The following is a 25370-nucleotide window of genomic DNA, read 5'->3' as shown; positions in this document are numbered from 1 at the left end:
GAAGCTAATCTTGATGACTGCAGGGCTAAAACCCAAATTTACGCAAGGGTTATCATGTATGGCCCATCCTGATTTGTGAGATTAGTACTTATATAGTACATGGAGTGCCATGATTACACACTGAAAACGGGAAAAAGATAAGTGCTTATCTAGTGAGAGACCCATTTTAACAGTGCTTAGCTAAATCCTCTAGTCATACTCTAGGGGCCGATAGCTTAATGTCCACTAACAGCTTTTGAAAATCATTTGTTTCTGCCTGATGTCCATACCACTTGACTGTCCCTTTTTACCTCAAACTTTTGCCTGTCCCTTGTAAAATGCTTGATTTTCTAGTTAATCATTGAGGGTTATAGTCAGCCAAAAATGCCAGATGTTCAAATTTCATACTTATAACCATTCAGAAAAAGTTTACTACAACAGGTTTTTAAGTTATTTAGAGCAACATTTAAAACTGTCTCTGATTTGGATACTTTATCCTTCCACCATTTTTGGATTTATTCAGAATTCTTAAGCAAAGAAGGTGACAAATTTACTGATGTACTTTTGACAGCAGTAAGTGCTTTACCAGCTTTCAAAGCAATAAAAAGAGGGAGGGGGCAAAGTGCTTTAAGTAACGTGAAGTACAAGGAAGAGATATAGCTCCATACACTACAAAGAATTATGACTGGGTAACCAGCCCTAATCAGCTAATTGTCTGTTCTTGACACAGATGCCAAGATTTACATCTCGAGGTGAACTTCTTGTCATCCATGTCTCGAACAGATAATAAACTGGTTATGTTCGAAGAAATATCCATACCTACATATACACAAACACAAACATACAAACACACTAGCAAATGTATACACATACAACTCACATATGTATGTATGACTATAAAGTGTATGTGTACGACTGTACATGAATATATATTTGCAGTCACTAGTGTCTAATGCTCAGAATATTGAATGTCACATGCATTACTGTTGCTGACTTTGATGGCACATGTTATGTGCAAGATCACTGTGAAACACAGAATGGGAAGTTTCGTTTTCCCACTGTTGTGCAATTTTGGAGTTGGTATACTGTATACACATCACACAGAGTAGAAGGGGGTGGAGGATTGCTTATCCTCTGCAGTTTTTTTTTTTACTTTTGAAAACATGAGATAGTTATTTTTCAGTTTTTGTTTCTTAGTGTGTGCTGACAAATATCTCTCTCTCTCACACACACACACACACACACACACACACACACACACACACACACACACACACACACACACACACTAGCAGAAATATCATGCAAGTGTATGTGTACCTCAGTCAAAATATATAGCTATACATGAATTACATACCACACACAATTAGTACTGCAGTATCACTACTGTAAAGAAAAAACACTGACCACTGCTACCGATTCTACAATATCTATATAATGGGAGCATTGCCCAAACACGCTGTCTACAATCAGTACTCCAGAAATACCAAAACAATGTTGAAAGGACAGCACTAGATCTGCCAAAATGATAACTGTATCACTTAAAAAAATAGTCTTAGCAAAGCTTCTTTTTCCCCCCATGTCATAGAACGTGGAAATTAATGGCTCTTAACACATTAAAATGCACAACCACCTTGCAATATCACTGGCCAATTCCCTAGTAGGATTAGGCTTCTGAGCAACTCCAAATAGGAGCAAACAAACATCATATCCAAGTATGCAGGCCAGAAAATGAAATGTTTTCTGGAACAAAACTCAGGCATTAACTATGAAAACCTAATTTTGTAAGTACCACTTATCATCAATGATACATTATATTAAACAATGGTTTTACTATAGGTGACTGTTACAGCCTCTCTTGCATAACACAGGTGGTATGTGTATGTGTGTGTGGGGGAGGGGTGGAATTAACTAGAGAGCACAAATGCTAGATGAATAAAAGGTAATTGTTGCTCGTCCCTCTACACTTAGAAGACAAGTAAGGCGAGGAAGTTCGTTTAAGATGCTTTATTATATAAAAACATATCAGGATGGATAGCAGCATCAATAAACATAAAACAAACTGATTAACAGACATAGCTTACACACATGCATGCTTACATCTCAACAGTTAACTACAAACTGGCACTCGGTCCCTGCACGTGCTCAGTAATCAATACACTTGTACATGCCCACAGGAGGTTTCTTAAAGAGATGTACACACTAATCTACATCCTCCCTCTTAAAGAAAAGATTGTCCTTCATCAAAATAAGATTACAGTTAGGCATGCGTCAATATAGACAATCAGAAAAATAAATACAATGCTCAGGTTGTTCATATTGTTCATGTCCAAGTCACTGTACATCTGGAACATGGTCAGGAGATTTGATTGGATCTTGTGACATAACCAATCAGGACTGGACTTAACAACAGGGACAAATTTCAGTGAACAGCTCATCTCAGGAACTTCAGCATTCATCACAGGAACACGAACATTCTCTGGAAATGGAACACCTGACAACTCACTCTGAGACAAAGAGTTTTTCTCACAGGCTATGTGCTCAGATACCAGTATCAAATCCTTACAATTCCACCCAAAATCTCCCTGTCATTCAACAATGTACGATCTCTACTTTGGGCAGATGTTCTTCACGACCCCAATCCAATCATAACCTTTGGATGTTTGCATCCTTACCACTTCTCCCTCTCGTAATGGATTCAGCAGTTTACTGGTCTCATCATAGTAGGGCTTCTGGGTTAGATGCTTCTTCAACAGATTGGCTTTCATTGACCTGTTCTTGACACATGGAACCAACTGACTACTGACTGGTAATGTGGTTCTGGTTTGTCTCGACAGAAGTCTCTGAGCAGGTGAACCAAGATGTTTGCTACCAGGAATATTTCTGAGATTCAAGAGATTCAGGAAAATGTCACCACTGTCTCATTTTGACTTCTCTAGTAACTGCTATGCATTCTGAACTGGCATTCTGCCAAACCATTTGACTATGGATACTCTGGGCTACTCATGATATAATAAAGTCCCACTCTTTGGCAAATCTTTTAAACTAGAACTGTGTGCCACTGTCAGAAATAACTGTCTGGAGATTCATAAGTTATTTATTTATTTATTTTACATTTGTTAACTGGGATAGTTTGACTGGGTGATGGCCCATTTTCAGAGGAGGCCTGGGGAGAAAAGCTCCAGAATTACAATTTACATAGGTATTATTATTATTATTATAAAGAAATAAATACGTTGATGTGATAAGAGCAATACACCTGTACAATTGGCATCTTAGGGAGAGCAATAACAAATATGAAAATAATCAATATTACACAATGATAAATAAACATCATACAAAATTTGTTGATGGAGGCATGACTTCTTCTATAACACAGAAGTTATTTAAGAGAAAAAAATTAGATTTGTATAAATAAAGAAAGAGGAGAAAGGAGTTAGAGGAAGGGGATACATAAGGAATGAAAGTATATCTTCAAGGTTAGATAAGAAGACATATAAGGTAAGATTGGCCAAGGCTGATACAGGAGCAGATCCATTTGCTATATAGATCGTCTTTTAGGTGCTTCTTAAATTGAGTTTTGTCTGTGATGCTTAAAATGTGTTGGGGAATGTTGTTCCAGATTTTAGAAATGTGGCAGGAATAGAGGAAATCTCCAGCCTTGTTTTTTCTTTTGGAGACTTGTAGGAGGTTTTTGTGAATAGAATGGAGTTGATGAGAAGTTGCGTATGGTTGGAGAAATTGTTGTAAGGCAGGGATTCTGTCTGAGTGTTATACCAAGTTATGGGTAAAAGTGAGCTGGGTATAGATCAGATGTTGGAGAAGTTCTAACCACTTTAACTGTTGTAAGGAGGAGGAATGTTGTGACCTGTGATGGGAATTAGTGGCAAATTTGGCCATTTTGTTATGGCAGGATTCAAGTTTGGTAAGTTCTGTTTTGCTAAGAGTGGTAAAGACAGGAAAAGCATGAAATAGAGTAGATAGGAGGTGACTTCTGGAGATATCTAATCTAGCTTGGTTAGTGAGAAATGGCTTAATGCAGTAAAGAGAGCAAAGTCTGATATGTGATTTTTTAATGGACTGATATATGTGAATATCAAATTTCAGTCTGTTATCAGTGGTAACACCTAGTAGCTTAGTTTGAGAGGTGGTATTTATGAGTGTATTGTTAGAGGAATGTATGTGAAAAGAGATAGGTGGTATGGATGATTTGGTTGATTTGGTGGGGAGAAAAAGCATATGTTTTATTTTGCTTGAGTTCACAACAAGATTATATTCGTTTAGCCAAGATTCAACTTGTAGAAAGGATTGTTCTGTGATATCCTGTAGCTGTGAAAGGGAGGATGTATTACATATAAGGGTTGATTCATCTGAATAGTGAATAACTGAGGCTAAAGGAGTAGATTTATGCAAGCAAATAGTGAATATGTTAAAAAGCAAGGGTCCTAATATGGAACCTTGTGACACTCCAATATTAACAGGGAGTAGATATGATAGTTCTTGTTTCCACCTGACAGCTTGTTGGCATTTAGTTGGCTGGTATTTAAAGTGCCTATCTCTGACAATAATTTCTGGTCCGAGACTGTGTCAAAGGCCTTAGATGCAAAATGAAGCTTCATCTTAGTATTAACAGTATTGGATGCTAGATTGGGAAGTAGTTAACCTCGAACCAATTGGAGTAAGCGTCTACTAACACCAAATAATGTTGACCATTCCACTCGAAAATGTCTGTAGCTACTGTAAACCAAAGTAGTTCTGGTATCTGGTTAAGCTGAAGTGGTTCCTTCTGTTGATGTGGCTTTGTACTATTACATACAGAACAAGATGAAAGTACTCTCTCAATATCTTGTGACATAGAAGACCAAAATACTAGCCCTCTTGCCCTTCTTTTGGTAGAGTCTGCTTGTGGATGAGCTCGATGTAAGGTAGTGAGGTACTCTTGCTGCAAAAACTTTGGAACAATAACTTTAGGACCTTTCATGATGATACCATTGTCAGACAAAATCTCATCTCTGTATGGAAAATAAGTTTGTACTTCTGGAGGTAGATTGCTTTGACTGCTATTCTTCTTGGAGAATGTAGTTGAGCTTTTGTAAAACTGAATGTGCAGCTGTGTGATTTCAGCTCATCAAGGCGTATGGAAGAAATATTTCTCAATTCCATAACTACAAAAATCAAATTGCTCATTGTCATGCTGTTCAGTGGTACTTCTGGGTGATCTGGATAATGTATCAGCAAGATAAAGAAGTTTATCTTTCTTGTAGACAAGATTGAAATGGTACTTTTGCAATCTCAACATCATACGTTGCAATCTGGCTAGGGTGGTGTGCATAGGCTTTCTCAGGATAGTGACTAGAGGTTGAGCTGTTTCAATTTGGATAGGTCTATCATAAACAATCATGGAACTAGGAACATGCAAACAACTGCAAAAAGCTCTTTCTCTATCTCAGCATACTGCATTTCAGCTTACATGAGAATTCTGGACATATAAGCAACAGGTTGATCCTCTTGTAGAACAACTGCACCAAGACCAAATTTTGAAGCATCACGTGAAAGAGTAACTGGCTTGTATACATCATAGTATCTGAGAGTAGGTGGACTGGAAATTCTCTGTTTCAGGACATTAAATGCTCTCTGGTACTGATCTACCCAAGATCAAGATATATCTTTACGTGTTATCTCTCTGAGAGGTGTTGATTTTTGACTCAAGTCTGGAATGAACTTGCCTAGATAGTTAACCATGCCAAGAAAATGTTGCAGGGCTTGAACAATGTCTGCAGCTGGCATCTCAAGAATGGCTGCTTGCTTAGAAGGGTTTGGTCATAAGCCAGAACTGGTGAATAAATGACCAACGTAAGTGACTTCTCGTAGCATGAATTTGCATTTCTATGAACTGAGCTTAAGATTCATTTGATGTGTCCTTTCCAGAACTTTTCTGAGATTTGTCATGCTCAGCTTCACCATTACCTCCTAGTAGTATGTCGTCTACTATAATAGCACAAGGATACCCAGGAAAAATTTGCTCCACTGCACATTGAAAGACTTCACTTGCAGAATCTATTCCAAATGGCATTCTCAAAAGTCTGTAGCTTCCAAACGGAGTACTGAAAGTAGCGAGCAACGAGGATTTTTTGTCAAGCAGAATTTGCCAAAATTAATTCTTTGCATCTAAGACAGAAAAAAACAAACAGTGGCATTTGGCATCAAGTCTGCGACTTTGACTGTGGGCATCGGATGATGAGGTCTTTTTAGTGCCTTGCTCAAATCTCATGGGTCAGTACATATTCTGATGTTGTCTGAGCTTTTCTTATGAGCTACCACCATCAAAGATACCCCTCAGTCGGAGTTTCAACTGTACAAATCATACCTTGTTGTGCCATTTTGTCTAGTTCGGCTTTGACTCTGGTCTGCATAGTTACTGGAACTTTTCTGGTTGGCCTGATAACTGGACTGACATCCAAGTCTAACCTCATGGAGTACACAAATGGAAGCTTGCCTAGTTTGTCTTTGAATAGATCGGCATAGGTAGAAAAAACAGACTGGGCAAAATTAGAGGAGTGGTCTTTTAAGCTAACATGGTGAACTTCTTTATTAAATGAAACAGTCCCATTTTCAAAATGTCTCATGAGGCCTAAAAATAACTAGACGTGCCTCTTGACCACATAAAATAATAAGTTGTAGCTTCTACCAGCAGAGTAACATGAAAGCACTACTGAGCCTTCGGTATGAATCTCTTCACCACCATAAGCAACAAGCTTTGCACATTTTGTCAAATCAAGCCTTTCACCAGCAGTTACTCTAGCAAATGCTTCAGCAGACATAACATTGCACTTTGAGCCAGTATCAACTTTGAGCTCTCTGGGTTTGCCATTTATCCGAATAGTACAAATACTTTATTCTTGGCCCAGAAAATCAACTGTATTGACTGTTTTATTAAGCACTGACGCACCGTCGACAAAAAATAATGAGACACTGTCATGGTCTTCTAATTGATCAATCCTTTTCTTAAAATGTTCCCTTTTAGTAAAATAATGTGCACACTTTGATTTATAAAACCTTTTGAAATGATTCCATTTATTACATTTGTGGCATTGCTGACCAAAAGCTAAGCACAATTCTCTTTTAGATTCATGACTGTTACCACAATTACGAAAGATGACAATGAAACTAGGTTGAGACCCATGCTTTGAGTTTGCTGACTTACTCTTATGTTTCACTAAGGCTGTGTGAACTCTGGAACTTGCTAGGAAGCTCTGGGATTTACCAGTGGGTATGGCAGAGACTACAGTTTATGTCATGTGCCTAATATCACACACAAGTCTGTCCTTTATCAACTCATCTCTTAAATCACTAAATCTGCCAGTTTTAGCCTTGTTTCTCAAGACAGTTATAATATGCTGCAAAAGTTTCACAATGGCTTGTGTAAAATAAGTGCCTTTCCATTGTAACATTTGTCTGGGAGTTACACATTTCTCTAAATTTACGTTTTAAGCACTCAGGGTCCTCCCTTGACTCAGCCTGTACAACAATATGACAGTTTCCCCCCTCTCCAGCATAAATAGCAAGTGCATACATGAATGAACGTTCCCTTTCTATGGCTTCTAACCCAGCTAAATTAAGTAGAATAAATACCTTTGTACAGTCATCTTTATCAGAAAATGCAGCCTGTATGAAAATGTCGTACTCTTGCTCAAACACTCTCCATTTCTAAGCAATATTATTGTCAAACACCACTGGACTTGGTTTTCAAAATACTTTAGCCATGTCAACAAAGTATGTGCCCAAACCCACTGAAAATATGGCCCTTGTAATTATGTATGAATAAGTTGCCTCTCTGCAACTTGCAGTAGCACACAAATGCACAATAAACTCTTTAAAATACTGCACCTTGCGAATGTGCTCTATAATGGCTTGTACTTGCGAAATAACTTTACTATAACACTGCACAAACATGCAAGCACTTCATATACTTCTGATACCTTGCATAGCCTCAGTCAATATGAAAAAGTACATACCTAGCACAAACAAAAAAACGGTAATTTCTCTTATTTTAATGCGGTCTTTTCTCTTATTTTATTCGTTTTATGCAATTCGGACTTACATTTTCCATAGTAATTTGAATAATTCTAGCAATATTGGACACTTTAACTTATTTTAATATCATTTCGAGTGGTCTGTACGCTTTGTTTCATATTTAGCATATAAGAAATAGTCTGAGCAAGTTTTAACATTAGAAATTCATTTCTAACCTGTTTTTTGCGAATTATACATACAGTAAGGAATGGTCCACTCTTGTATATACTTCTCGAAGTCAAAGAAGAGAAACTGGAGTTATTTTTGGACATTAGCTATCCTGCTTCTGCCACCATGTTGCTCTTCCCTCTACATTTAGAATACATGCAAGGTGGGGTAGTTTCAGATGCTTTATAATATAAAAACATATCAGGATGGATAGCAGTATTAATAAACATAAACAAACTGATTAAAAGACAGCGCTTTCACACGTGCATGCTTACATCTCAACAGTTAACTACAAACTGGCACTCGGTCCCTGTACGTGCTCAGTAATCAATACACTTGTACATGCCCACAGGAGGTTTCTTAAAGAGATATACACACTAATCTACACTAATGATTTTCTTACAGCAATGACTGTTTCCAATACCATCTTACGTCTTATAGTTTAGAGATGCAGTGACACTGCATCTTAAATGCTTCACTAAGCAGAACATACGTATTTTAAGAAGCAGCACTTGTACGGCTGTATTTAAGAGACTAATTAAACTGATCAGGAACCTTGTGCTATAGGCATGAACAATGGTTTTAAATAATTTAAAATAGTTTATGTAAACTGTCATACTCCATGTTTTTGTGAAAAATAATGACAAAATTTCACAACCTTATAAAACTCTGCAGTTACTCAATGTGTACATATAACAAATCATGCCATGGCTTCCACATTTAACTTGCCCTTAGTTTATGTTGCTAAAATCCTTACACTGCTTCAAAAAAATGTAATATTGTGATGTATTATATTCAGTGCCAGTCTATTCATCATTGACCAAAATAGGTTTTACTGATATGTGGTCATTTAAACCTGGTGGAGTGGATGCATTTAGTTTTATTTGACATCATAAAACTAAATGCATCCACTCCACCAGGTTTAAATGACCACATATCAGTAAAACCTATTTTGGTCAATGATGAATAGACTGGCACTGAATATAATACATCACAATAGTACATTTTTTTGAAGCAGTGTAAGGATTTTAGCAACACAAACTAAGGGCAAGTTAAATGTGGAAGGCACCAGCAATTTCTCCAACTAGTAACATTCCTACTGTATTAGTCATTATAGACATCAAGTTTTACACATAGTGGAAGTGTAAAGCTTCCCCCTAAACAGGTACTTGCATTTATAGTAATGATTTTATTAGAATGGAATATTACAGTGTTTATGTATATGCACATATATATTTATTAATTTCTTGCAGATATTATATTCATATTAGTGTAGTGAACAAAATGCATTTGAATATTTATAAATTATAAGTTAGGAAATGTAATGTATTATGTTTAGTATATGTGACTATTTTTATAGTATGAGACCATTTTAAACTGGAGTATGTATTTTTAACTATTTTAAATTATTTAAAACCATTGTTAACATTGTCACCAAGATTTTTTATTGCACTTGCACTTTAAATGATGTGACATTTAATTAGTTAATTACTTAAGTACACACCCTATATATTGTAAGCCTAAAGGCAGTCATTTGTTCATTTGTTCTGAGGAAATCTAGTTACTGTTAGATGAAAGCGCTCAACAAAGTATAATAAAGTTATTCGTGCAAACGTTAATATAGATTTTTGATACCTTGATTCCATCACCAGGGAATAGAATTTGTGTTTCTGTTTATACTGTTGGACTGTTTCCTACTATTGTTGGATTTATTGGTAGTTTAGAGATGAAGTGACACTGCATCTTAAATGCTTCACTAAGCAGAACATACGTATTTTAAGAAGCAGCACTTGTACGGCTGTATTTAAGAGACGAACAGACTGATCAGGGACCTTGTGCTATAGGCATGAACTGGGCAGTGCAATATATTTGGGGCTTATGTAAACTGTCATACTCCATGTTTTTGTGAAAAATAATGAAAAATTTCACAACCTTCTGAAAACTCTGCAGTTACTCAATGTGTACATATAACAAATCATGCCAGCTTCCACAAGCCACCATACCCACTAATGCTGAGGGTACTATTCTTCCAGTCTTGCTACTAAGGTGCAGTGATTTTGAATATTCGTGACTGCAGAAGGAAGCAAAACTGTATAACTCAGGCGGTGAAACTATACATACATATATTATACACACCCCAATTCCTGTGTCATTTTCTGCAGTCATTGTACACCTGTAAGGTGAATACTTTTCTGGTTGTCAAGTACACCTATGCTTTATTAAAGCAAGTATCAATTTCTCCATAGCTAAAAGGTTTTCAATGAGATTGCACTCATCTCACACACACACACACACACACACACACACACACACACACACACACACACACACACACACACACACACAATTTCACTTCAGACTGCATGAGCCCATTGCTCCCTTATAACCCCTCAAGAACTACAGTTTTAAGTAAGTTTGCAAATACTGACAAAGTTCATGAATGCAGAAACAAAGAAAGTTGCATATATAAAAGGATATGTGCAAGTTAACACATGCTATTTCTGTGTCATTTTTATATTACCATCTTCTGCACACATAGTTGCACACTTGTACATTTGCTTTCGTATTCATCTGTCATCGTCAACCCCTGATTTCACCATTGTTTTCAACACAGGGTCAGGGCATTGTCAAATGACAGCATGTCTCTCCATTCAGTGCTACTGTTATCTTCTTTGGCAGTTATATCTGGCTCTCACTGGTCTTCGCTCACACAAGATATCCATCTCTTTACTGGATGCCCCTGTTTCCCCTCATCTTCTTCATGTTTCAAAGTATCTTCTGCTTTCTTGCATATGTGCCCAAATAACCTTTTCTGCATCTGATCAACTTTAGCTTCTGTGCATATGTCATCAGTTGTGAGTATGCGCACTGTGGGGCCATCACCTAGCTTGGGTACTTCATCACCCCTAACCTCCAAAACTCATCTGCTCTGCTTTCACTGCCCGTGTTTCTGCTCCACAAAGACGTACTGACTACACCATTGTTTTGTATACCTCACTTTTCAGTTTCTTTAGCATTCTATCCCTGACACCCTGTACCAGTTGGCTGCAGCACCTCTGATTCTAAATTTGACCTCCTCATTCAGACTTCCTTTCTCCTTAGCCACCTATTCCAGATATCTGAAGCTATTAACCTTCCCTGCTATTTTGCCTTCTATCTTAAGTTTCATTTTCTTCCAATCCCCCAATTGCTGCCATGACAACTACATTGTCTGTACTCAGTTTCAACCAATGTGCTGTCATTTATGTATTCCAGTATTCTATTATTTGCTGAAGTTCCTCTTCAGTCTGCTCTAGCTCTGCATTGTCTGCGTACAGCATCTTAGATTATCTGACCCTTCCACCCGGTTTGCTGATGTAGCCCACACGATTATGAGAAGCAGGGGGCTCAGAGCTAAGCACTGATGCACACCCATTTTCACTGGAAGCTCATCTGTGAATCTTGTGTCACTGGGTCCTGGTACACAGCCATCACTAATTCTACAACTGTTTCCAGGACTCGAACCATCACACGACTGCCTAAATAATCTTTCTCAGAACCTTAACATATGCATTCTCCACATCTAGGAATGCCATGTTGGGCTCTTTCCTCATCTCCAGCTTTTTCTCAACTATTTGTCTGAACTGCAAGACTGGGTCAGTTTGCTGCACTGTGGAAGCTGAAGTGCTCATCTCCAATCTTATTTTCTACTGTTCTGCATATTCATTTATCAAATCAACCTCTCCAACACTTTGCTATACGAGAGGAATTTGATACATCAGCACTGCCCACAACTGTGAATATCCTTTGTTCCTGTAAACAGGATATTAAACATGGAAACCTACTGGTAGCATTCATAGCAGGCACATAAATGTAGAGCTCAAAGTATGTATATTTTAAACGACCCCCTTTTATTGGTACAGTAGCCCTTACCATTAATATGCATATACATTGCCAATATTCATAACTACTTGCTACTTCCAAAGCAAACATTTGAGATATTACTATTTATATGCCAAAAATACCTCTATGAAATCTAGGAACAAAAAAAGCAATTGTATAGCTCAGGTTGTCTACATCCCACCAACCCCCTTTTCAGGATAAGTTAATCCTGACTGGGCAGTGAAAAGATGGTACAGCAGTCTGAGAGTTATTGACGGTTGCTTGTGCAGATCATATGGCATTCAACAAAACTTGACCCCCTCCCAACTTAGAATAAATCTTCCTAATGAAATTAGAGTTCAAAATGCTAAACAGCTTCAGAACAAAACATCTTACTCACAACGCTAACCTAGAGCTATAAATCACCCTTAAATTCATCTACTACTTCACTGCTAGTTACACATCCCAGTCAGTGCCCCCCCCCCCCCAAAAAAAAAAAAATCACAGAAATTACCTTAATACCCTTGAGGAATTAAACATCAAGCCAAATGCTTTGTTTCTATGGGGCTTCAATTTCCCAGCCATTGACTGGCACACCTAAATCTCTAATAATGGATATACTCAAAGCTTTCTAGACTTTGTTAATACTAACACCACAGCAAATTGCAAAACTATCATCTAAAGGCTCCAGTATCCTTCACATGATCCTAACCAACCTAGCCCGTCTGTAACACATCGTGCACCTCCTCAACCCTGGTTAAGTCTGACCACAACTCAGTTACCTTCTCTGACAGGCTTAAATGGTACCATGCCACCAGCAAACAAGACCATCTTTAGGGACTTCTTCAGGGCAAACCTGCTTCAGCTTGTAGAAGATCTATGCAAAATTCTCCACAAATGGGCCCAGCTGGCAGAGTTGTCACATTTACCTCCGATTTTTACCAACATCTAAACAGCTGTGTAGAAAAACCTGTATCCATAATTCATAAACATAATGATAAATACAGGAATAAACTTCTCTAAAAATCCCATATTAATAAACTGTATAAAAAAGGAAGGACGGCAGAAAGAAATTGTAAGAAATCCAAATTTCCGTACATCAGGACCACAATGAAACTTACCTGCAGGGATCTCAACGAGCAACATTAGAAAATGCAAAGTACAGTACAAACTTTCGTTTTGTTAGGAAATTATGTAGTAACCTTATGTTCAACAATGCACAAGCACATCCATATCATCAACAAACATTCCAATCTCATTATACATATATACGCAAATATAGACAACTTAACTGTTTTAGACCCCATTCAGTTTGGTTTTGTGAAAGGAAAGTCCTGTGTCCTGGCCTTCTCTGAAGGGGTTACAGAGGCTGTGGACAGAAGCCACATTCTACACGGTGCTTATCGTAACCAGTCTAAGGTTACTGACACTATTCTCCATGCTGGAATTATTGAAAAAGTTACAAACTTAGTGTAAATCCCTACATTGATCAATGAATTACAAACAGATGTAAATTCTTACTTAAATCACAATGAGATGTATTTCTGCTGTGCAGATATGGAAACACTAAAGCTTTTTTTTCTACATTTCTAAACATAATCATTTATTAGGAATTAACTGTATATCCAGACTAACACAGTGATCACATGCATGCATGTATTTCTACTCAATTCAAGGTATGCAACTGTTAAGTATCTGATTTTCATATGTAATAGGTATTACCTATATTAAGTGTGATAATATTTCATGATTCAGTCAGTCTACACTGGTTGCTACTCTGTATCAAGTATGTTATGATGTTATAGTCCATGTTGATTGTACTTTTAAATGCATGACAAAGTAACAGTCTTTGTATATACTTTTTTTTATTTCTAATATTTGTATGCTCTTGTATTTGCAAATTACTGCCATGAGGCCTGGTGTGTCAAGGTTTGGATCATGCCTGAATGGGGTCTTCAGGCCAGTGTTCTTACTCAGATAAAAACTAATTGAGTACATAAATAAGTAGACCAAGGCACCTGGTAGGCTAGTGTACAAAAATCACTCCACATCGTGCAAGTAGCCCAGTTTATTCAAATACATAAATGCAGAAAAAATATTAATGCTTAACTAAGTCACCGCGTTTTCGTCTGAAGTCCCGTGTGGTAAGACTATATGGATAATACATGCTACAAGTTCTCATGACTTCTCAGCCTGTTCACCAAGATTAAGTCTATAATGTGAAGTTACAACCCAGGTCACAGATAATCAGCACAAGCTGTCTCTGCCTTTATTCAGCCATTTACAGGAAAATGATGCACCCTTTTCCCCTCTAAAGTTGAGCTGAAAAGCTCTAGCCATTAATTATTATCAATTTAATTATGCCACTATGCTTCAGGCCTGTGTAATATACTAACCTTACTGAACTATTTTATATTGTTCCACAAGGAACTGGATCGTGACTGAAAAGGGTAACTCGGCTAGCCCACATAACTGGTTACTAAATTGCAATAAATAAATCACGGAAAATATATCAAGTTATGCCACATTATGCTTCAGCCACTCCTACAGCATCAAGTGCTTATTTTCTGTGAAACTAAATCACCCTTTCCCCAATTATGCGTGCCATACTAGTGGTACACAAAACAATAGGAGGTTTTATCCCTGGGGAAAAAAGAGGGATGACCCAGCTCACTTTCAGTACGTGATCCTTTAGAAATCACTTAAGCATAGTGTAACCATTATATAGTTCATAATCTGTACCGACAATCATAAATAACTCAGTGGATGTACATATTATGCTGCACCCTTCACTACACAGATATACTAACTAAATCTGTCATGCTTGAAGATAAAGCCTTGATCTCTACCACCACAGTTATTCATATGCAATGATCGCTAATATCCAGAATTGCAGAAACAAAGAAAGGTACTATAACCCTGATGGGAAATAAGAAATGGCCAGAGAAATGCCCTACAACATGCTGAAAACAGTGGATGATGTGCCCCCAAGTAACTAAACAGAATACTACATATTGTTACATACTTCTACTTACTACTGGTAGTAACACAAGAGGCATAGCGATAATCTACCCTGAGTGGCAAATGCAACTATAACTGGCTACTGGATAAAGAATGTGAAAGTAGTAATACAAACATATACATTGTCTGGGAATAGTGCCTCAAACACCCATCCCAAAAAAGACAGCCTCTTTCTATATAACATGCTGGTGGAAGTCTGGAAAGAGAGTGAAAGAAAAAATGGCTACAGTCATAAATTCAAATTGATGGTAACCAGAAACAAAAATAAAAGAACAAGTAGCCACAGTAATTTATATAAACTTGTTGCCAGAAAATGTATATACACAGCATGCCTTATCCCTATTCCATAAAGACAAGTCAACTGTTAATGGTCACAGTATTATGGTTCAAATACCCCCACACAAGCACTTGGATAAAGCTCACACACACACAGAGGCAGGGAGAACATGCAGAGTCCACACAAAAGGAACCACAGCCAAGAACTCAGCCATAGAACTAAGACCCGTGAGACAACAACACTACTCACTGTGCCACTATGCCAGTGATCAGATGCTTTCACATATACCTCCTCTTGCTAGCCAAAGATAGCTAGTTACTGTTTACAATGCTATTATTTCACTGTGAAGAACTGTGAAAGAGATAACAGCAAACTTGTCACTCTACTGTAATGCCCTCCACACATAAGCATAAGCCATAGCAATGACAATGTTACACTGATTTCAGAAAATAAAAATGCAATGTGTGATACTGCTCCGGCCAAGTCAGATCAGTGAGTACTCAACTATGATCAAACTGCAGCAGAGGCAAGTCACTCATATACAGACAGCCTCTGTATCCATTAATTACAGCCACTTTAACAGTGCACACTTCTGATGAAAGTACTATAATAAAATGGTCACAGTAACAGTACTGTACCTGATTCATATGAATGCACACTAGTTCCGCAAAGTTAGATTAATGACTCTGCATAACAAGGACATTTTTATTTTTTAACACAAAGATGGTCTCCACACCCAACCATTGCAGTCACTTTGTTGACTGTGGTACAATATAAAGTCCGTGGTAATGTATTTAAATTCCCACAAACATCCAACAGCCATAGTAAAGTATTCCACTTTATGCTACATAAATACACACTGATCCTGCAAAGCTGGAAGACTGCTTAACCTGTGTAAACAGCAGCAGAATCAGTCCTCATAACCAGCAATTACAGCCACCATGTTGGCTGTATAAATGTCAGATATCCAACTGAAATAAAAAAGAAAACTGGCAACAGTAAATGTCAAGTGGTCACAGTAAAGAATTCCAACTTGCTTCATACAAATCAAGCATGCAATGCCAGAAATGAGCAACAATTCAAACATCAGTCATTTTCACCCAGGCCTCCAGTATTCTACAGAAACAGTCATGGCCAGATAATGGCAGCAATCAGATCTACTGGATGACTTATGCAGACCACAAGTAAATTTTACAGACTAAATCAATTTTATGCAACAGAGAGGTGTGACATCAAGAGTTAAAAAGAAATTTGCATAATTAATGGTGAAATTCCAAGAGCAAGTTGAAGTTCCCCAATGGGACAGATGCTAGAATGATTGCCAAACTGGCTGTTTTATTTCCTCTACAAAATTCAAATGGTCAAACTGTAGTATAGTATTATTTGAGAAACAAAGACACCACTATACATATGATGCTAGAAATACCCTCCTCAAAGTTCTCATTTGATTACCATGTATCATCTATTTGAAAACCTATCTAAAATAACCACTTACTAAAGCTACATCCTCCAAATCCAAGGATGTTACTATAACATATATTCCTCCCTTACCAGACCCAAAACAGACAAGCATCTATTCAAGCATATTTTCCATAATGATAAACCTCAGCAATTCCTAATAAATACAGTCTGAAGTACAGTCTCCCCAAGTTACCTTGAATGACTGCAAGCCCTTTCACACTTCTCTGTTGCTTACATGAGGGCCTTTAAGAAAATGAAGGGCCAAACCTGCTTAACCTATAATATATCCAAGAAAATGGTACCACCACCATCACTTCAAGTTCCTGAAACTACATTTAAATATTAAACAGAATCAGTTGGAAGGGCAGATATCATCCCAAGATGATTTCGTACCAATGGCATATGCTCCTGCTCCATATCAAAGTATCGTTCTAAAATTCTTTAAACTAAATCTCCAGTAGATAATTATCACAAAGTTCACCTCCGATTGCTATTTTTTGCTCATACTGACAAAGGGTGAAAAAAAATAAGACCTGCAGTGGTTAGGTTCTTAATGATCCACTGGACAGATTTGCCTAGTATAACCTGATAAACAGACAGCACAAGGGACTGAGACACACACCCAATACCATCCAGTTTTGTTTAAATTAACTCTGCCAATTTGATTTTGCAGGTAGTACGTTGTAAATTCTTACTTAAATCACAATGAGATGTATTTCTGCTGTGCAGATATGGAAACACTAAAGCTTTTTTTTTCTACATTTCTAAACATAATCATTTATTAGGAATTAACTGTATATCCAGACTAACATATTGATCACATGATTGTATTTCTACTCAATTCAAGGTATGCAACTGTTAAGTATCTGATTTTTATATGTAATAGGTATTACCTATATTAAGTGTGATAATACACTTCATGATTCAGTCAGTCTACACTGGTTGCTACTCTGTATCAAGTATGTTATGATGTTATAGTCCATGTTGATTGTACTTTTAAATGCATGACAAAGTAACAGTCTTTGTATATACTTTTTTTTATTTCTAATATTTGTATGCTCTTGTATTTGCAAATTACTGCCATGAGGCCTGGTGTGTCAAGGTTTGGATCATGTCTGAATGTGGTCTTCAGGCCAGTGTTCTTACTCAGATAAAAACTAATTGAGTACATAAATAAGTAGACCAAGGCACCTGGTAGGCTAGTGTACAAAAATCACTCCACATCGTGCAAGTAGCCCAGCCCAGTTTATTCAAATACATAAATGCAGAAAAAATATTAATGCTTAACTAAGTCACCGCGTTTTCGTCTGAAGTCCTGTGTGGTAAGACTATATGGATAATACATGCTACAAGTTCTCATGACTTCTCAGCCTGTTCACCAAGATGGTCTATAATGTGAAGTTACAACCCAGGTCACAGATAATCAGCACAAGCTGTCTCTGCCTTTATTCAGCCATTTACAGGAAAATGATGCACCCTTTTCCCCCCTCTAGGTGCTCTAGCTTTTGTATTTAAATCCTGGTCATCCTTCTGGGAGTGAAATTGAGAACCAGGTTGAGCTGCAAAAGCTCTGATTGTTTCCATGTGGGAATATGGTTTGCAGTTATTTTTTTTACCTGATTTTTTTACTGGAGGCCCAAGGACTTTTAGTTAAGCATTTGGTTTCTGCCTGTGTCAGTCTCAGGCTATCCTACAACAGGGTAGGCAGATAAAAGATTCCACTCTCCCACTCAGCTCACTGCTGTGTTCTTAAACCCACTGTCACTTACTAACTCCATGTATGAGTTCTTAGTGAACGAATACAACCATCTGTTTGATTAAAACTGTCAAGAGATGTTAGGAACAGATATAAATAACAAGTGGCATGAATGTAGATCTGCACTGGTAAATTCTTACATATACTTGCCAGAATTACTAGGCTTCATCCACTTCATAATTATTTACATTATATTACACACACACACACACACACACACACACACACACACACACACACACACACACACACGTGTGTGTGTGCAGCAAAGACTACAGGAATACTTGGCTAAGATGGGGGAGGGGGAAGCTGTATCTTGCTGGAGGTGGACGACTGAAAATGCATCTTATTTATCTTCATATGGTCTGAACTTACCCACAAGTAGCCTAGAGATGGAGCAAGATTAGACTGTATCATTTATGCTACTCTAATGACTCTGCCTTTAAAAGGTGGCATTAAATTATGGTTACTTGGCATAAAAACAGCATCATGGGGATGGTGGATCAAGAGTGTTACTGCAACACTGCCAAGTGTATCATTTTGCACTGTCACTTCCATTTAGTTTAGCTTTTAGGAATCCCCAGAGACACACAAACAGAACTTACTGAACTCCAAATTACACTAAACAGGACCAATTATCAGTCTATAGTCTGTTACAGGACACCCTCGACATCCCCTGAAAAATCATGAAAGATTATTGATAAACTCCCCATATACAAGAACTCTGATATTTTCGGAGACTAACCACCCTCAGTCAACTGGCATACATGTTTGTCTTCTTGGCTTTTTCCCAGTTAGGGGTCGCCACAGCGGAACTCCGGTCTGCTAATGATTGGCAGTAGATTTTTATGGTGCCAAGTTGCCAGCCCGACACCCAACCTTCAGCGAAGGCACGCCCATTCACACATGTCTTTCAGAGGCCACTTGACCATGGGGAGGACATGCAGACTCCACACAGAAGGCACTCCAGCCGAGAATCAAACAGGAGAACCTCTTGCTGTGAGGCAACAACGCTACCGCTGTACCACTGCGGCTTATTCCACCAATATAGGATATCCCCGAAAGTTCTTAAATTGTATAGACAAAAAACTGCCTGGGCCAGATTAGTGGGTTTAGTAACAGAGAACATAATATCCTTGGCCTGATCCTCACAAATATAACTTCTTTGTCTACTATTCCTTTGGTATCTCTTCCCTCTATAAAGTCAGGTAACAAATTAGTTACCTTCACCTATATATTTCAGAATTCAAGGGTTTCAAACATACTGCTCCCATTAAATTCTATGCTAAAGATTCATAATTCACTTGCACCATCACACCACACATTGCAGCAGGCTGTTTCACAAAAAACTTCTATGCCTACTTAAGTAAAATGTATAGAACTGGAAGTCCCAATTATATCCAAATATAATATGGAATTTAAAAACAAATTACCATGGTGATCCAGCAACATAAATAAACTCTACAATAAAATAAAAAAGGTTCAGAAGACCGAAATATCAAGGTTAATATCAGAAAATTGAATAAAATCTACAAAAATACTATCAAGTCTACTAAAGCAGCCCATGAATGTAAATTAGCATCTAAGGCCAAGGACAATTACAAATACTTATTTAGCCACATTAGGAAACTATAACACCAGCCAACAGTGCTCTGAACTTCTTTGCAAACAAATACAGTGAGGAAATGTATCCCACAGATGACTACCTAAAACCTACATATCCCCGAATCTTGAAGGCCCCCACTGTCACTAAAGAACATGTACTGAAGGTGCTGCCCATGTCTAAAAATACTTTGTCAATGGGACTTAATAAATATACATAGCTGTTTAATAAATGGTATTAAACAAGCCCTCTGAGTTTAGCTACTGGTTTTGCCCTCGAGGTTTGGTGCACAGCAGTAAGGATGCTACTGCATAACAGTGGACCCACCACTGACCCTAAGGATTACAGGGCCATCAGCCTGAACAAGTCTTAACTGCAAAGCTATGAAACACATTATAATTGACCTGCTAAACTACTATTTTAAAAATATCATCAGGCTAGCCCCACAGCAGTTTAGCTTTGTCAAGGGTAGATCCTGTTTAACGACTCTGGTTAACTTCTTCAAAAAGGTACTCTATGCTGTTGACAGTGGCAATGCTGTTCACAAAAATACCTTGACCTGGAAAAAGCATTTCCCCCCATGCTGGTATACCTAGTAGGCTTAATGCATTACAAGCAAATCCCCTTATAGGAAGATGGATAGCAAACTGGCTAAACGACAGAACCCATACAGTGTAGGTAGCAGGCACCTTATCAGAGAGTATGAAGGAGACCAGTTGTATCTCGCAGAGCTCAGTGCTGGGACCTCTTGTTTGCCATTTACTTTTCTGTTCTCCAGACCAAGAACCAAGACCTCTGGATAACCATGTTTGCAGATGACTATACTGTGAGTCATTGTCAGGTCCCTATGTGACACAGAAGCCCCCCAGCATGAACTTACACTTGCAAATATCTGGAGTACTTAAATTAGGATCAAATTAAATGTTAAAACAACTCCTCCCCAGCATACAACACAGACAACACCAAAGTCCAAAATGAGAATGTTGTTAAAGACTCTAGAACTTGAGTTAATAACTCTGTCTTTCTTTGATCATTATGTAACAGCAGCAGCCAGAAAGTACTTCTACTAAGTGAAGCTAATTACTGAAGGAATACGACCTAGATGTAAAAGAGGTCATGTTCCCCTTATATTCAGTATTGGTTAGGCCAATCATTGAATACAAAACAAGAAGGATGATGCTCAAACATAAAACTGCAGGGCAAAACAGAATTAATGCTAGGCATTGCAGTCACAAACAGATTCTTCTACGGATAACATATATATTTTTTTCAGACTCAACCAAAGAGCTTTATCTGATTAAGTGACTTGCTGAGAGTCACACAGTATGCATACAGAGTATGAGAGAATCAAACCATGCACCTCAGCAAGCAGCTCATTAACAAAGCTATACTCCTGTGTCCACAATGCAAAAACTGACCATCATCTAACTAAGTTGATCATATGACTGCATGCACTGCAAGCACACACACCTCCATGTTACCAGCTGGGACAGGTTCTATGCATACCCCTCTAATGTCCAAAACTTCACAGAATGCCTAGATTTTTGCTTAATATTTTTGGTTTGATGCTCATAAAAATTAAGTTTTTTCTGGAAAACTACTGAGAGTTGAAGTCACTAAATGATGGCAAACATTTGTTTCAGACTTCATGTCCGTCACAAAATGCATGCCAATGTAAAACTGTTTTTCTAGAAACCTTTCAAGTTTATAAGAGCAATATTTAATATCTGCCCCTGGCTTTTAACACATGTCCCTGTTTTTGGCTTTATCCAGAATTCTTTTAAGACTTTGAGAGGTATGGCTTTATATCTTTTACTACAGCTGTATGGAGGGAGAGGCTCTGGTTCGCATACCTACAAATGGAAAAATGACCGTCAGGAAGTATACTGTTCCACTGGAGATCGGCTTCACGAAGGATTAACCCTCCAAATTCCATTAAGTTAACAGCATGCTTATGTGCATATACATACACATATCTTTAAACTGTTACTGATTTTGCCTCTTATGTTTGCCATGTCCATCACAAAATCACTAAGGATTACTGTCAGTTTCCAGTAAGAAATTCATAGGTGTGTACTAGGCTAATGGCCCTAGAGCCTAATCCTGTGGCACAGTGGTGCAGCAGTTAACATTGTTGCCTCACAGCAAGAGGTTCTCTGGTTCGCTTCTCGGCTGGGGTGCCTTCTGTGCAGAGTTTGCATGGTCTCCCTGTGTTCACGTGGGTTTCCTCCAGGAACTCTGGCTTCTTCCCTTATTCAAAAGACATGTGACTGGAGCGTTTATCCCTGGTCCTCTGATGAAAATAGGCTCTGTGGAGCCTAGTCAGACTTTCCCGGTCAACAAATATTAAATAAATAAACAAATAAAATAAATGGTGCCACCTGACCTTAGCTCCCAGTGTCTCTGTCAAGTAGAGCCAGTGGAGTGATCCCAGGGGTGAATTTTCTATTTCCCATCCACTCATCAAGATTTCTCTTGAAGAGGGCCAGTGAGGTGCTCTGTTTGACATGTATGGGAAGTCTATTCCATAGTATGGGCAGTCTCTGGGTTATGAACCTGTCTCTCCAGCATATTCTGTTAATTGTGGTAATGAGGTCTCTGGAGCATGTGGTGCGGAGGGATTGGGATTTCTTTAGATGTAACATTTCTAACAGAGCTGGGTCAGACATGGCTTTGTAAGTCAAGCAGAGATCACCTCTAAGTAGGCGATATGAGACAGTGAACAGTTGGAGTTTTTGAGTCTGTCCATATGGGACAAGTGTTTAAGGCCTAGGTTCCTCTTTGTGAGGTACTTTTGCAGCCTCTCCAGTTGTTGCAGGTGTCTAGTGAGGTACATGTCAAATGGGACATTGAACTCAATGATTGGCCTAATGCGGGAAGAGTAGAGGGAGACAATAACCTCTTTCTTCCGGGAGTTAAAACCCTTAGTAATGAGATGTGCCACACAGAAGGACTTTCTGACCACAGTGGCAATGTGGTGGTCAAAAGAGAGGTTGCTGTCAACCTGTGTTCCCAGATATCTTATAATGCCTTTTGTGTTCAGTGGACTACCATCGATATGGTAATTCATGGGAACCAAGTTTTTCCCAAAGGGGATGATGACACTTTTTTGGCACTGAGCTTAAGGCCATGGTTCTGACACCAGTCGTTGGTCTCATGGGGTCTTTCTGTAGGATGTCAACATCACTTGGGGAGTTAATAGCTCCCAACTTACAATTGTCTGCGAACTTTGCCAGCCAGAGTCCCTTCATGTTGGTCTGGACTTCAGAGAAGTAGATACCAAACAGGAGAGGACCCAGGACCGAACCCTGTGGGACTCCACTCGTGACTGGTCGGCAGTCTGACTTGGAGTCAGCTACTTTCACACTGTGGGCTCTGGAAATCTGCCATTTTAATAGTCTTCAATTATCTGCTACATCACAAATGTTGCAATATACAAAACAAAATCTGAGAGCAATCAGTGACAGTCCAAACCCATGACTAGAACCCAGATTTCCAAGGAGTAACATACCTCTCAACTGCCCAGATTTAAGCAGAAAGTCCAGATTTTTTGCCTCATATTTGTGGTCTACTCCAGTTAAAATTTGTGTTTTTTTCTGGAAAACTACAGAGGATTGAAGTCACTAAAAATGACACCTCTGAATTTCAGACTTCATATCCTTCAGAAAAATGCAAGTGGACACAAAAACCTGTTCACCTAGCAACATTCTCAGTTTATAAGAGCAATATTGAAAATGTGCCCCTATTTTGGGGTCTTTGCCCCCTCTCCCCATTATTTAAGGCTTTGTCCAGATTTCTTCTGGTGGGAAGTTGAGAGGCAGAGTTATATAACAGATCAAGCGAGGCAACACTACACCGAACCATACAAAAAGACATTTTGACTGTTTGCTTAACTTTTTTCAAGGCTTCTTGACTTTGGGTGATGATGATGGGGTGCAAGTTGGAAAAAAAACAGCTGCAGTGCCATGCCTCTCAGCTGTCCAGATTTTTGCCTCATATTTTTTGGTCTTTTCCTCATAAATGTTGTGATTTTCTGGCAGATCACTGAGGGATGAAGTCTCTAAATAATAACACACATTTTAGTGTCACACTTGTTTTGTACTTCATATCCTTCGGAAATGTATGCTAACACAAATTATATTATTCTAACAACTTTCTGAGTATACAAGAGCAATATTTAAAACCTATCCCTATGTTTGGGATATTGCCCCCCTGCCCACCCCCACCTATATCATTTAAGGTTTTGTCCAGATTTCTTGCGCTAAGACGTTGAGAGTTATGAGATGGACTGGGAGGATATGGGAGCAAGGGTGTATCTAGGCATACTCAGTGTACTCAAATGAGTGCATTTTTTTTCTGAGCATCTCTTGGAAACATCAACAGTTAAAAAGAACAGAATGTTTAGAACTGTGCAGATGAATATTTAGAGTACAGAGGCATACAAAAATGCTTGTGTGAAAGGAATACAGCTCTAAAAACAGCTTTTTATGGGAGTAAATGTTAATAGTTGAAAATAATGTGTCACCTTCCTATATGTATTGGGAGTAGCACTGTGAGGATTGTGTACATTTTTAAAATCCTAGTTGGGTGGTGGGGGGCAACAACATGAGGTCTGAGTACAAAATGCAGATTTCTGGCTACACCCCTGTATGGGAGCTTCTTGGACAGGACAGGACCCCCCTTTATTTTCGTACGTGCACAAAAGAAGTAGGTGGGTGGGCTTTGTATTACAACATTACCCCACCGCGATTTTCACGCAGGAATGGGTGTGGTGTACATGATTGACAGGGCAAGCCTGTGTGAGGATGCAAGCAAAATACGGCTGAGTGACAAGCCATGCAGATTATACAGCCACCTGTTGAATATTCATTTTGAAAATTCCACCTGTGACCGTTTGTTGCCGTTCTTGAAATACGGCCATTCCACGATAGTTATTCTGTGTATTGTGTGTCCTGTAATTAAGAGATGCAAGGACAGGTTCAACTATTAGCGGGTCAGAAAGGCAGCATGTACGCAGTACTTTACATCCCCACCTAATTTTGTGCTAAAATTGCTTTTACAGGGGGGCAACCCCCCCTGTACCCCCCACCTTTCTTAACTATACTGTTGCACTTATGAAAGAACACAAACTGGGTGGTTTTCTGATAAAATATTGAACACAGAAGTCACCA

The 25370-nt window shown here is 38.4% G+C and overlaps 1 protein-coding gene across 1 annotated transcript in view; it reads right to left on the bottom strand.

The window, feature by feature from the left end:
- LOC122815717 (aldo-keto reductase family 1 member B1-like) overlaps window positions 1-25370 on the bottom strand; it is a 333761-nt gene that overhangs the window by 307346 nt on the left and 1045 nt on the right. The window lies entirely within an intron of this gene.

The sequence above is a fragment of the Protopterus annectens genome, chromosome 11.part0 (assembly GCF_019279795.1).
Source record: "Protopterus annectens isolate FY-2018-M chromosome 11.part0, PAN1.0, whole genome shotgun sequence".
Classification (NCBI taxonomy): Eukaryota; Metazoa; Chordata; order Ceratodontiformes; family Protopteridae; genus Protopterus; species Protopterus annectens.
The sequence above is the reverse complement of the archived record's forward strand: the minus strand, read 5'-3'. Positions and strand labels throughout refer to the sequence as shown.